The following is a 15,349-nucleotide window of genomic DNA, read 5'->3' as shown; positions in this document are numbered from 1 at the left end:
ATATATAGATCTATATATATATATATATATATATATATATATATATAGATCTATATATCTATAGATCTATAGATATATATATATACTGAGTTAAGTTAAGGAACCATGTTAAAAATGGTTTTTGAAGCAAAAAGTGGCACTGTGTGCTCATTTGCATGTCATTTCTCAGAATGCCTTGCTGCAGTGGAAGTGCTGTGTGCTGGGTGATAATGGGGAAAGGCGGGGTTGCAGACCTGCCTAAGACATGTAGATGAGCATACAGTTGTATTTACATTTAGATATATAAATATATATATAGATCTCTATATATATATATATATATAGAGATCTATATATATATATATAAAGCGAGAGAGAGAGAGATACATATATACAGATATATATTTGTCGGTATGCTTATATTGGGAAGAAACTATAAGTGTCCACGAAAATATAGATAAGACTTGTAACATACGACACGCGTAGTACAGTAACATTTGTCACCTGGTGGAAATGGAGCCGAATAAATTCCGATATCTCTGTCCCCTGCCAATCCCTCCACGACAACAGGAAGAATTTTTTCCCGCATCTGCTCCTCCAATGGAGTTAAGATTAGAGATTGTGCTGGTGGCCCGCCTCCAGTGGCAGAAGCATGCATCCGTTGTGCTTGTATTTTTTTCTTTAAGTTTGCCCTGATATCATCGAATCTCTTCCGACAATTCGTCCAGTCCCTGACATGATTCCCACACGCAGACACAGCCAATGTTATTTTGTCCCACTTTTCTTTTTTTGATGCTGAACTTGTCTGCCCTTGAAATACATAAAAAATAGATGAGGTTCATTATTTTTAAACAAACGAGCAATTTCAATAACTGCTACCTGTTCCAAAAGATACCAAACATGCTGCTTTACGTAGATTATGTGTAGCACATGAGCATTTACGTAGAAACATATAAATCTAAGAAAGGTTGCATGAATATTGTATGAACTTAGGCAACGTTTTTTGACTGATTGTTATGGACATTATAAAGCATGAAGGATTATGTGTGTAACAATTAACTTTAATTGATAGATATTATAGAATAATAGATTGATATGCAGACATTTCACATGTGATAGGATAACATGTCTTTGAACAATCAATGCAAAGATAGACTTACCTAGTAAATGCCCATACAGACAGTCATAGTGCTTCAAAATCCCAGTGACCAGAGCTGTGTTTTCCTCTTCATTGAAACGAGGATTATGTGGCCGCTCGACACGTTTCTTCTGACCACATCCAGCCCCAGAGCTTGGCTGCTGCTGACTGGACTCTCCTTCTTCCAATGGAAGAGACTCCAAAAGCGGCCCACCACCAAGCACCCCACCACCAGATACCCCAGCAGCACAAGCAACAGACACCCCAGCAGCACCATCAACAGAGCCACCAGCAGCACTCGCAGTCACAGCAACACCAGTCGCACTCCCAGCAACATCACTCGCACTCGCAGCAACATCACTCCCCTGAATCCTCCGTTCACTCAGATGCCTACTCACACGACTACCAGTACCATTCACACCAGCATCACTCCTCCCACGCCTTTCGGCCATACCTCTAGCACTTACAAAGAACAGAAAAGAAATGTAACGACAATCGCACTGAACACTTATAAAGTGACATCAAGACAAAGATGTTAACAAAACAACACAGGACAAAGCTCTCACAATACACAACAACAATCTCAGTCAATATGAAATATGTAAATTGCCCAGCTCTGTGTCTCTCTCTCTCCCAACAACACAGAGACTGAATAAAAATACACGCTGCCTTTAAATGTGCCGCGCAATCCAAAACATGCTTGCTTCGGCAGATTCAGCAAGAAGTTTAATTTGAGACCCTAACACCACCTCGCCATGCACGCCGATACATCTGTGTGTGATCGGCAAATCATCGGCAGAGTGAGAACAACTGTTTTCGGCTTGATTCGGAATGGATTCGGCACTTATTGCATACGGCGAGGGAAAATCGGCACAATCATGCCGATAAGGAACACTTGACGAGAGGTCTTTTTCGGCGCTTACTGCATGAGGCCCTAAGTTAGGAAAGCACCTATATCTATGTCTACATTTAACCCATGGGGGGCAAGGGTCTGCATTTTGTGAATCCAGTATGTTTCCCTTTTAGCCAGACTGTTCAGCCTATTGCCCGCCCTCCAATGTATGGTCACATGTTCAATACTTATAAAACTCAAACACTTGGGATCAGAATTGTGAAATGTTAAAAAATGTTTAGATAAATTGTGGGTAATGAGACGTTTTTTAATATTTCCCACATGTTCCAAAATGCGGGTGCGCAATGGTCTCGAAGTACGTCCAATGTACTGCAACCCACAAGTGCATTGCAATAAATAAATCACAAATTCAGATTTACAGTTAATATAGCTATCTATTTTGGATAATTCTCCTGTTTTTTATTTATTTATTTATTTATAAAATATTTTACCAGGAAGTAATACATTGAGAGTTACCTCTCGTTTTCAAGTATGTCCTGGGCAGAGTAAAACAAATAATACATGGTTACAAATACAGTTACATAAATGAACAAGGTATACATTATATACAAGACATTGCGTGCACAGTTAAAGATAATATATATTATGGGCGTATGAAACAGTTACAGACCAGATTAAAGTGTGAGACAGCCGTAGATTTGAAAGAACTTAAGCTGGTGGTGGATATGAGAGTCTCTGGTAGGTTGTTCCAGTTTTGGGGTGCACGGAAGGAGAAGGAGGAACGTCCGGATACTTTGTTGAGCCTTGGGACCATGAATAGTCTTTTGGAGTCTGATCTCAGGTGATAGGTGCTGCATGTGGTAGGGGTGAGGAGCTTGTTCAGGTAGCTGGGTAGCTTGCCCAGAAAGTATTTGAGGGTGAGACAGGAAAGGTGAACTTTGCGCCTAGACTCTAGTGATGACCAATCTAGTTCTTTGAGCATTTCGCAGTGATGTGTGTTATAGTTGCATTGGAGAACAAAACGACAAATTGAATTGTAGAGGGTGTCAAGTTTGCTAAGGTGGGTTTGAGGTGCCGAGCCATATACTATGTCTCCATAGTCAATAATTGGCATTAGCATCTGCTGTGCAATATGCTTTCTGACCAGGAGACTTAGGGAGGATTTGTTCCTGTAAAGTACCCCTAGTTTGGCATAGGTCTTGGTTGTCAGGGTATCAATGTGCATCCCGAATGTTAAGTGGGAGTCAAACCATAAGCCCAGTTATTTAAAACTAGTGACAGGTGTTAGGGTGGTGTTGGTTCTAATCAGGAGCTCGGTCACTGGAAGCTTTACAAATTTAGTCTTGGTCCCAAATACCATTGTTACAGTCTTGTCAGTGTTTAAAAACAGTTTGTTTTGGGAAATCCAGTTTTCGAGTCTCAAAAAGTCAGACTGAAGTATGTGTTGAAGGTCAGAGAGGCTATGGCTGTGTGCATATAGGATTGTGTCATCTGCATACATGTGTATTGAGGCTTCCTTACAAGCTGTGGGAAGATCATTAATGAACACTGAGAAGAGTAGGGGCCCCAAAACAGAGCCTTGCGGGACACCACAGGTGATATCCAGGGGGTTGGAGTTAGAGCCTGAGATGGACACATGTTGGGATCTACCTGATAGGTAGGACTGAAACCAGTTTAAAGCATGTTTTCCTATTCCAGAGCTCTGGAGTTTGTTAAGCAGGATAACATGATCAACTGTGTCAAAAGCCTTTGCAAAATCTAGGAACACTGCACCAGTGAGTTGTCCCCGTTCCATTCCACACTGGATTTCATTGCAAACTTTTAGCAGGGTAGTTACGGTGGAGTGTTTGGGACGAAACCCAGACTGGAATTGGCTAGGGAAATTTGTCTTGGTGTAGAAATCGCTTAATTGGGAGTGGACACATTTTTCCATAACTTTGGATAGAATTGGGAGAAGTGAGATTGGCCTGTAGTTTGAGACAGTGTTTTTGTCCCCACTTTTGAAGATTGGGACAACTGTGGCAGTTTTCCAAGTCTTAGGGATATAGCCTGCAGACAGGATAGAGTTGACTATGGAAGCAATTGGTTTGGCAATGGCTGGGGCACCAAGTCGTAGGAACCTAGATTGTAGTAAGTCGGGTCCACATTTTTGAATGTGAACTGGAATTTCTCAGTTTCTTTAAACTGACATGAATTGCATGAATAGCAACCAAAGAAACCTTTCGGTTTCTCCAGCCAAGTGTTTGGTCTTACAGCTTGTATTGTTTTAAAGGTAGTACACTACCGACACACTTAATCCGAGCAGGGCTAGTTCCGCAAGCCGGGGGATGCCCCGGCTTGCTAGCCCCACTCCCTCGGCGTGCCGCGCGTCACCGATGCGCGGTCACGCGTCATCGGGTGCCAGCGCCCCCTTCACGCACGTCCAGGGCTCCCCGAGGGAGCCCTGGTGTCCCGCGATGTGTGGGACGGCGGCAGGGGGTTCCGGGGGACCCGGCGGACCCGGCAGCGGGAGGGAGAGCGCCCCGATCGGAGGGCGCTCTTCCGCTGCTTCGGCGCGCGCCCGGCACCCTCCGGCGCGCGCCAGGTTACTGCTGCGGCCGAGAACGGGCAAATGCTCGAATAAACTCGGCCGCAGCAGTAGGTGCCAACTTATTTTTCAAATTTGGGGCTCTTTTGAATATGACATTAGGGATATCGGGAATATGATCCTTCAAAACGGGATCATTTTTTAAAATATGCCAATGATTGCAAATCACCTTCTTAATTTCATTTGCATCTTCGTTATAGGGTGTAAGGAAAGACATATTAAATGTTTTGTTAGTAGTAGTATTCTTAACCCTATCCACCAAAAGGTCCTTTCTCTGGACAGAATTGACTTTTTCTACAGCTTTATTTAAAGTGTGTTGATTGTAATTTCATTCTTTAAATCTGTTGATGAGGATTTTGTATTGCTGCTGATATGTATTTTCATCGCTACAATTTCTTTTGAGTCTTCTCAGTTGGCCATATGGGATATTCTTAATCCATTGTGGATTATGGCAGCTATCTTCTAATATGAAGTTGTTACTGTCTACCTTTTTGAAGAAGGTTTTAGTGTTTAGCTCCCTATTTTCTATAAAAATCACCAAGTTTAAGAACTCAATTTCATGCTTGCTCCACACATGGGTAAATCTGATGTTACGATCATTATTATCTAAATACACAAAAAATTGCATCAGCTCTTCCTCACTCCCTTTCCAGATGAACACCACATCATCGATAAATCTGTGCCAGGAGACAAGGTTTGCACCGAGATCATGGGGGGACTCTGTTCGCATAACTCGGTGCAAACCTCGTCCCCATGGCAGTACCACACCTTTGTAGATAATACTTATTGTTGAACCAGAGAAAGTTATTTTCCAGGATAAAGCGAATAGCTTCTAAAATAAACTCTGCTTGTTCTTTTTTAATATCTCCATCTTTATCCAAGACTCTCTTCACAGACTCTATCCCATCTGTATGAATTATTTATGTATATAAGGCTGATACATCAGCCGTGACCAGAATGTAATTATCCTCCCATTTTAGTTCGTTCAAGATCCTAATGATGTCAGTAGTGTCTTTAATATAGGATTTAAATGTAGATACATATTTTGATAAGAAACGGTCAATATATTGGGATAGATTATTAGTAAGTGAATCGATCCCTGATATAATAGGTCTACCAGGGGGATTTAAAACATCTTTGTGAATCTTAGGTAAGAAATAAAAAAGAGGTAGTTTGGGTTTATCCTTGCATAAAAATTTAAATTTGTTGTCATTAATTATTCCCGAAATTTTCCCTTTTGTTAGAAATTCTTTTAGCTGTTCAAAGAAGGGATTAGGTGTGTTATAAGTTATTATCACTCTGCCTTATGCAGTCCTTATTTGGTTTGCAGTGTATTAATTCAAGTATCTGCACACATGTTTAATAAAGATTTTATTTCTATTCTTAAATATTTACTTTTTAGAGTAGGTTAATGTTGTTTCTCTTCTCTTCCTCTAGTCACTTCATCAACAATTTTTATATGTTTGTTTAAGGGTTAATAAATATTTAGAGAACAGCAGAAGAGAAGAGGGGCACAGCTCACAGCGGGGGGCATCAGCAATCACAAATGATGAGGGCAACTCCAAAAGTGGGTAAAAATATCATACTTAAATGGTCAGAATATAGATAGGACAACGCACCAACGCGTTTCGTCCGAGTAGGACTTTCTCAAGGTTCTCACACCTTGATAAAGTATGATATTTTTACCCACTTTTGGAGTTGCCCTAATCATTTGCGGTTGCTGATGCCCCCTCTGTGAGCTGTGCCCCTCTTCTCTTCTGCTGTTCTGTACTTAACTGCTGAGGGCTGCACGCTGGAGAATCCTCTCACCTGGATACCATGGAAGGAAGGTAAAGGGCATAGCCCATCATTGTTTACCTCCATTGCTGGCCTATTATATGTGATTGCCCCAGGGGTGAATTGATGTATATTGGAGATGTGGTTTGGTAGCCGTGTGGCACCAACAAGTCCTGGACATCACCCTGTGAGGCTTACTATAGTTCACTTATCACACATTGATCCTGGATATTGGATTCATTTATAAAAGGAGATTATACTAATAGGACCTGTGGAGGTGATGCACCAATTTACCACACAATATTAATAAAGATTTAGTATTGTAATGTATGAGAAATGTATCAGAGGATTAACACTGGGTTTTTGACCTCGCGCTATGTTTGAGCGACGAGGGGGTTAAAATTTCCACTTTACTTTTTGATTGGTGGGTCTATATAAAGTAATTAGACAGAGTGCATATTTTGCAACTGGACGGTTACCTTGGAAAATATAGAATAGAGTAGAAGCAGCAGATACCTTACGGCCGGGCGTACCAAACACCCTACGGAACTCCCTGGTAAAAACTCTGATGTCTTGAGTGAGATCAGACCTCCGTTCCCAGATGGGAGAAGCCCAGGCAAGTGCGTTATCTGTAAGAAGAGAGATCATGTACGCCACCTTGACGCATGAAGAGGTGAAGCGTGAAGAATTTATCTCAAACTGAGTAAAGCATTGATTCAGGAACCCCCGGCATTCGTGGGGTTCCCCTCCATAGTAGTTGGGGATAGGTAGCCGGGGTTCGTGAAGCGGATGGGAGGCAGACATGACAGAAGACACTACACCAGGAGCGACAGGGATAGGAACAGGCCGTTACTCATGTATAGAGAGAGTGAGGGATCTGAAGTTCTCCTGGAGGGTGCGCATATGTTGGTCATTAGCCACTAATTTTTCCTCAATATTAGACAAGACATTGGCGTGTGTGCTCAGGACTCTTCCTACTTCAGTGGGGTCGAAGTTTGTGTGGCTGAGCATACTGTAACGCGTAGCTCATCACAAACCCGGCACGACCGCGAGGTTGAGGTAGGGAATTGTATAAACGCAAGCCCACAACCGCGAGGGTGCACCTAGAGTGTAGATTGGTCTTGCAAGCCGGGTCAGGAGTATAGAAGGTAGAGTAGTTGTTTATACTTGTCGGATCTGGATTGGAGAGTAGCGGATCATTGTTGTACTTTGCCAAGGTTAGAATTGGAGAGTGGAGAGTAGTCGTTGCGAGGATAGCCGAGGTCAGGAGTAGAGAGTTCAGAATGGTCGTACGTAAGCCGGGTCAGGAGAGGAGAGATGCGGAGTTCAATACGTAGCAGGGGTCAGGTAGCAGCAGGAACAAGGCAGGATGCAGCAAGGCACAAGGCAGGATGCAGCAAGGCACAGTGTCACACAAGGTTATGCTGAGTGTAGGCGGACGCTCACAGAGGTATGCAAGGGAGAATGATTATAGTGAAATTAAATAAGGCTTTTATTGCGCCTGTTTCCTTATTATCAGGAAACCATCCAAACAAGGGGTAAACAAAGCTTCTATTCACTTGGGAGTATTTATAGTGAAATATTATGCAATTCTCCACTCCCTTTAGATAAGCATGTCTCCCAGCCCCAAACATATAGCATGAAATAAGCAGATATAAAAAGTCTCATAAATGAAAGTCTTATCTGTTCCTTGTGGTTTGGTGGGAAAATCTTCTCTGTTCCTGCGTTGCTACCTTTCCTCAGGTATTGCCAGCATTCAGGTTTAGAAGTTTCAAATGTCCCGAAACGCGTCAGAGTGTGTTCTGACCCCCCCCCCCCCACCATCACTAAATAAAGGTTTTTTTATATTGCTGCTGGTTTGTAGCCCCTATCCTTCTTCACACCAAGCTGTGCTCCGTTTTTGGATTCTATGGATCACTCTCTCTTACTTTTAAAATGTTCACAATATTTTCACTTATATTAGGGCACTGTCTATCCCTATCTTGATATAGAAAAAGAAGCGTAAGCTCCATAGCGTAATTTTGTTGACAATTTTTTAAGGGTAACCTCGCATTTAAGAGAATAATCTCTGCAGAAATGACGTCACGGATCCAATGTCAGTGCATGAAGGGTTAGCTACCCGGTGCAATTGAAGAAAACCCCAAGCTAATGCCGTCTCTGATGGTGTGGAACCATAGCTGAAGTCCACACAGATGCCAGTATTGGCATGTGCGGCTTACATCCAAAGGCAGCTTGCGTCCAAACCACAGCTGTCGGTGCTTCAATGAAATTTGCCTTGTGCACGGTCTCTGTCTCTTATTGGTGAACATCAATCACGTCAGCAAACGTCCCGACGCATTTCGTCACGTGAGGGATTTCCTCAGGGAAGATTAACTGACTGTGGTTGTAGGTTCCGTTACCCATCAACGGACCCCACAGGTGAAATTGTCAAGTTTGAAAGTTTTACATTCCAAGAACCGACCTTAGCAATTTCAGCGCCCTGTGGGGAAACATTTGGAACACCCCCCGCCTTGCTAGAGTGATCCCCCTATTTCCCACATTGACTCTCCCCCCCCACCACGTACATACAGATACACATATATATGTATAATAATAATTATCTGTAAAATTTGTCTATCAGGTAACCACATAAACAGTAATAATAATAGCATGTTCTTGTATAGCTGCTAGTTTTACGTGGCGCTTCAGACATTTTGCAGGCACAGGTCCCTGCCCCGTGGAGCTTACAATCTATGTTTTTGGTGCCTGAGGCACAGGGAGATTGTGTTTTTACTCACCGAGCAACTCCTTCTCCCTGCAAGACAATTTATATTGAATAGATATCTATTTGGGTATTTACATAGACACTGCAATATTCTGCCACTATTAAGCTACTGATTCTCCTAGCTACCGGATAGCTTGTTTATGTGATTACCTGATAGACAAGTATTACAGATAATTATTATTCTGCATCACTGGTCTCATACTCATACTATTCATGGAGATTTCTATGTTATCAGCTTTAATTATGCTCAATATTGGACAATGTTAACACACACAGCTACAATATCTGTTTATTACTACTAGTCTGTATCCAGTTAGTACTCATTGCTACATTGTCATACAACTGGTGTGATATAAGTATTGAATTGCATTAATAGAATACTATATATCAGGATCTTTATGTAGTGATATTAAGTGGGTTACTTTATACTACTTTTCCTATTAAGGACTATATCAAACAAACCCAATTTACCAGGACACCAATTGAGCTGCCCACTCTGGGGATTTAAAAAAATCAGAGGGGGGGGGGGCTCTGTGTGAGGGAGCTGGGAGGGGGGCTCTGTGCGAGGGAGCAGGGGGGGACTCTGTGCGAGGGAGCAGGGGGGGACTCTGTGCGAGGGAGCAGGGGGGGGGACTCTGTGCGAGGGAGCAGGGGTGTCTCTGTTCGAGGGAGCAGGGGGGGCTCTGTACGAGGGAGCAGTGGGAGGCTCTGTGCGAGGGAGCAGGGGGAGGCTCTGTCCGAGGGAGCAGGGGGAGGCTCTGTGCGAGGGAGCAGGGGGAGGCTCTGTGCGAGGGAGCAGGGGGAGGCTGTGCGAGGGAGCAGGGGGAGGCTCTGTGCGAGGGAGCAGGGGGAGGCTCTGTGCAAGGGAGCAGGGGGAGGCTCTGTGCGAGGGAGCAGGGGGAGGCTCTGTGCGAGGGAGCGGGGGAAGGCTCTGTGCGAGGGAGCAGGGGGAGGCTCTGTGCGAGGGAGCAGTGGGAGGCTCTGTGCGAGGGAGCAGGGGGAGGCTCTGTGCGAGGGAGCAGGGGGAGGCTCTGTGCGAGGGAGCGGGGGAAGGCTCTGTGCGAGGGAGCAGGGGGAGGCTCTGTGCGAGGGAGCAGGGGGAGGCTCTGTGCGAGGGAGCAGGGGGAGGCTCTGCGAGGGAGCAGGGGGAGGCTCTGTGCGAGGGAGCAGGGGGAGGCTCTGTGCGAGGGAGCAGGGGGAGGCTCTGTGCGAGGGAGCAGGGGGAGGCTCTGTGCGAGGGAGCAGGGGGAGGCTCTGTGCGAGGGAGCAGGGGGAGGCTCTGCGAGGGAGCAGGGGGAGGCTCTGTGCGAGGGAGCGGGGGAAGACTCTGTGCGAGGGGGCGGGGGGGCTCTGCACGAGGGGGGGGGGGCTCTGCGTGAGGGAGCAGGTTGGGGGCTCTGTGCGAGGTAGCAGGGGGGTTTCGGGGCTCTTGTTATTAACTTGGAAAAGTAATTAATTGATAAAATCAGGACAATCTGCATTTCAAAGCCAAAACAAAACCAGCAGCCTGTGCTGCCCCAGCCCTACAGAGAGGGGAGAGGGGATGTCCAGGTTACCTCCTTCAAATCGGCATTGGTCAAAAGGGAGGAACTGAAGCAGCTTTACTGAGATATATTAAGGACCAGGAGGAGTATAACACATCTACATGCAGCAGAAACTATCTTTCCCTAGCACAGTGCCTGGGAAATGTTACTGTCATGTTTCTAATCTACACAAAACGTGATCCGTTTTGAAGTCTAAAAACTACAACTCCCATGATCCCCTTAGTGTGAGCATGCGCAGTAGGACACAGAGCTGTGACCTGGATGTAGTCAGTGTCTCCACTTCCGGGAAAGAGAAGATGAAGAAATAAAGTGGTGCAGGAAGCACACAGGAGCCTTTTCTGTAAGTAACTTACTTTGTATTCAAAGCATCAGAGCAGGTATATGCAAACACGTGGCGTTTCAGGACAGACACGTCCTCTCCTCAGACCATACACCTTACTGCAATAAAATAACTATTTATATACACACCTAGTGTACTCAAAGCTGTCATACCTAAAAATTGAAGGATGTGACCGGCCCCAAATACAGAGACCCCACGTGTATACATAATACTGACTGTGGGTTTGATCTTAATAACTTCTCCCAAAAATAAATGGGCAACTCTTATATCAACAAGTTGAAAGCATTGAAATATAGTCCCAATCAAAGGAGTGTAATAGATGAGTTCAAGATTGAAAAAAATGGCAGCCTTAGGCCGCGCTTATGGTGCCGGTGACGCAACGTCGCCCAAAAACAAATGCATTGCCGCCACCGCGTGCACTTATAGTAAGCCCGACGGCAACAATGCGACGAAGCGCCGTCGCGAAAAGTGGTCGCCCGCAAAATGTGATTTTTCAAGGGCTGACACACACACACAGGTTCCACAGTGACACACAAACACACAGACCACTTCCAAGTGACACACACAGTTACCCAATCACACACACTGACAGCTACCAAGTGACACACACACACAGTGATACCCGCCTCCCAAGCGCGCTTGCTGTCTCCTCTGCCAAGACAGCAAAAAGCTCCTGGTAGAGCGAGCGGCAGCAAGCAAGGGCGAGCAGCAGTACCAAGGTCTTTACTATGTCCCAGGCCTAAGAGTTTGTACAATCAGCCTTTTCTCCTTGCTAGCTATCCTAAGCACTCCTTTTCCTCTCACCCCACACAAGTCTTTCCCCGTCACAGGAACGCAGGGCCACGCTTTTCAAAGCCTTATTTAGCCAGAGGCAGCTGTTGACATTATGGATAACTTTGGTTGCTGTCACCTACACTACTTTACGTAGTTTACTGGACAGCTAATGCCAAATCTATATTCTCCAGACTATTACTCTGTGACCATTACCATCACTTATTGTCTTTTCAAATCCTTGCAAAACCTCCCGAAACTACTGAAAAAACAGAAATATTCGTTTTATTTATCCCCCAAACAGCTTGTCAAATTATTTCCCCAATACCCCCTCAGGAGAAGAGTTACCAGTCTCACATGGTTTCTCTTACTGTGTTTCCATTGCTGTTTGTGTTCTGTATCCCCCTTCCTCCCACACCCTTTATTTGCCCCCCAGATACTGATCTGCAGGGGGTTATTTTTCCTTATCCACTTTGTCTCCTCTGTTTACCAAACACTAGATTCACTAAAGTGCAATAGCCTCAATTGCACTGTAACAGCCACTCAAGTAAATGGCAATGAGCATGTGATCACAGCAGCTCTTTACACCTCTCCCCTCTCTCCTGTCTTCTCATCACAGCCTAGTTCAGCACCATTGCTGCCCGTATCTAGCCTTAGGCCACGTCCATAGCAGAAGGATGCCTTGAGAGGGGGCTCATGCGAGCGTCCGCAGGCATGCTGAGGAGTTAGATTTTTCAGCCGACAGCCAAGCTGTTTTTCAGTGCGCTGTCAGCTGAAAACATCCAATCAGCGCGAAGCAGCATCAACGTCACGGCGTCGTGACGTTGGTGCGTTGCGGACGATTGGCCCAGCAACGTCACTGCCCCGCCTCCCTCAGCCTCCCGATCGCGCCCGCTGGCTCGCTTGCATGTGCATGAAATCGCACAAGCTTCAGCAGCGTTAGCGCGGTTCAGCACTTCTCCCATCTGTATGGACGCAGCCTTAGGCCTCGGATATAGTGGGCGCTTAGGTGCTGCTGCTCGCTCTCGCTTGCTGACGCTCACGCTACCAGGAGCTTTTTGCTGTCCTGACAGAGGAGACAGCAAACGCGCTTGGGAGGCGGGTATCACTGTGTGTGTGTGTCACTTGGTAGCTGTCAGTGTGTGTGTGTGTCACTTTGAAGTGGTCTGTGTGTCACTGGGGAACGTGTGTGTGTGTGTGTGTGTGTGTGTGTGTGTGTGTGTGTGTGTAATATAATATTTTAAAAATTTAAAAAAAAGACGTGGTGAAAATAAATTATTTATTAACATTGTGCAACTTTGATAAATATATGCACGCACGCGCACACAAACGCATACACATGCACACACACACATTATATACACACATATATATACACACACACACACATTATATACACACACACACACACACACACACACACACACACACACACACACACACACACACACACACACACACAATAATCTACTGTAACTGCTCCGCCATCTGTAAACACACACACACACAAATACACATTATATATAAACACACACATGCATACACATACACACACACAATGCACACACACACACACACACACACACACACACATGCATACACATACACACACAATGCACACACACACAAAATGCACACACATACCTCCTCAAACTACCGCCCCTCCCCCCTCCCCGTCTCCGGTTCCCCTCCTCACACTGCAGAGGTCTGAACACCGCTCGGCGCCTCTGCATCACGGAGACACACACACAAACACACACACACACCTCGGTGCTGCCTTCTGTCTGGTTGCGACAATGGCGGCTCTGTAGTGCTCTGTAGGGAACCGGCTGCAGCCCCATTGGATGGGAGCGGTCACGTGACCGCTAATCCGCTTCCCCGAGCGGCAAATTTCAATTTGCCGCTCTCGGAAGAGTTTCTCCGCCTCAGCGCGCATGAGGAGGGAGAAACTATAACAAATGCAGGGGCTTTGTGCATCTGTTCAGCGCGGCTCAGCCCGCCTCAGCGACACTGAGTGCACTATGTCCTGGGCCTTAGGCTATGGCCCTAGTGACCACTACTGCACGCGCGTCTGACTGCCTGGCAGCGCGTAAACGGGTAAAATCCACTATCTGTGGTCTATGTGAAGCGATGGGATGCACGGGGGGCATGGCCATGACCGAGGAGGGAGGGGGGTTGGGGGATTCAAGCCCAAACCGACATTGTTACCTCATCATTAGACTGGCTCAAGGCTTTTTCTATAGTCCAGTTTCCAAATCAGTCCAGGGCATGTTATACGCTCAGGTTGCTAATGGAACACATTCCTGCTACAACACCTTGTTACATCAACCCCACTTTCTGTTTAGTTCCACCGGAAGAAAACTCACATTTGTGTCACTTGTGTCATCTTGTCGGGGACTTTTTAATTACAACAGTGTTTTTATGTATTTTTTAAGTAATAAGAAAGTAGTCCCTGGTGTGGCCTGTGGCTCCCATTCCAATAAAAATATGGGTACATACAAGTGATCCATCGTATATACCAGCGGTGCGCAAACTGTGGGGCGCGACCCCCAGGGGGGGCGCGAGACTGCCAACGGGGGGCGCGGGGTTTACAGAGGCCCCGCGCGCTTCCCGAAGGCACTTAAATTAATTCCCGGGGGAGCTGCAGGGCCTCTGTAAACCTCACTTACCGTGGCTCCGGCGGCTTCCTCCCTGCGTCGCCATGGCAACGCGGCGTCAAAATGACGCTGCGAGGTCATGTGACGTCACGTTGCTATGGCAACGTGACGTCATTACGCCGGAGCGCGGGTAAGTTGGGGTTGGGGGGGGCGCGGGAGTGAGGGGACAGCCGGCAGGGGGGCGCAGGGAAAAAAGTTTGCGCCCCCCTGGTATATACATTGCTCTCCATTAACTTCTGTTCACTTCAAAAACTGTAGAGAAGAAAGAAAAGACAAGTCACATTATTAACAACTTGTATCTTTTTTCAGCTCTTGTATAAAATAGACATTACTTTGAGACCTCACTAACTGTCCCAATTTTAGGTTTGTAAATTGTGCGAGAAACGATGAAGAACAGAACCTTGTGGCGTTGCAGTACCACAGGAAAATCTACTACAGAACCTGCACAGACCTCCCCCCACACACAGAGCTCCTGGTCTGGTATTGTGATGAATATGGGAAAGAGCTTGGTATCAAGTGAGGTACGCTGTGGAAAAGTAACGCGCCAACACCAGGTAATCAGGAATATGTGTGTTGTGTGGTTTTTACATCTCTATTGTCTTATTACTGATGTTAAATTGCAAATATTGATAGATCTGCATACACCATTGCGGGTCAACTAGAACTTAATATCACTAAACCTGACTTGAGTTAAAGGGCCAGATACATCAAGCTGCGGTAACCAAAAATGCTGTATTATCGGCCATTAAAAAAGTGCCTTATTATCGTGCAATGAATCAGTGTTGCAGCGCCAAAAATAAAGCACTTTTTATCAGACCCGTTAAAAGCATCAGATCCGATACAAAACGGGCATAATATCACATTTTCAAGTAAAAACTGCCATACATCAAGTTCTGATATTTATCGGAACGGGATAAATGGCGAAAATACTGCAAATATT

At 45.6% G+C, this 15,349-nt stretch overlaps 1 protein-coding gene across 3 annotated transcripts in view; it reads left to right on the top strand.

The window, feature by feature from the left end:
• LOC142466794 (uncharacterized) overlaps nt 1–15,349 on the top strand; it is a 116,597-nt gene that overhangs the window by 52,543 nt on the left and 48,705 nt on the right. For 2 of the 3 annotated variants that reach the window (XM_075572214.1, XM_075572216.1), the window contains exons 1-2: nt 10,890–10,981; nt 14,773–14,963. The gene's annotated coding sequence lies outside the window, so the exon portion shown is untranslated. Of the gene's footprint in view, nt 1–10,889; nt 10,982–14,772; nt 14,964–15,349 lie in introns of those variants that run through there. The other variant, XM_075572215.1, reaches the window with a different exon arrangement.

This window comes from Ascaphus truei, chromosome 15, assembly GCF_040206685.1.
Source record: "Ascaphus truei isolate aAscTru1 chromosome 15, aAscTru1.hap1, whole genome shotgun sequence".
Taxonomy (NCBI): Eukaryota; Metazoa; Chordata; class Amphibia; order Anura; family Ascaphidae; genus Ascaphus; species Ascaphus truei.
Note: the sequence above shows the minus strand (reverse complement) of the source record. Positions and strands in the feature narration are given on the sequence as shown.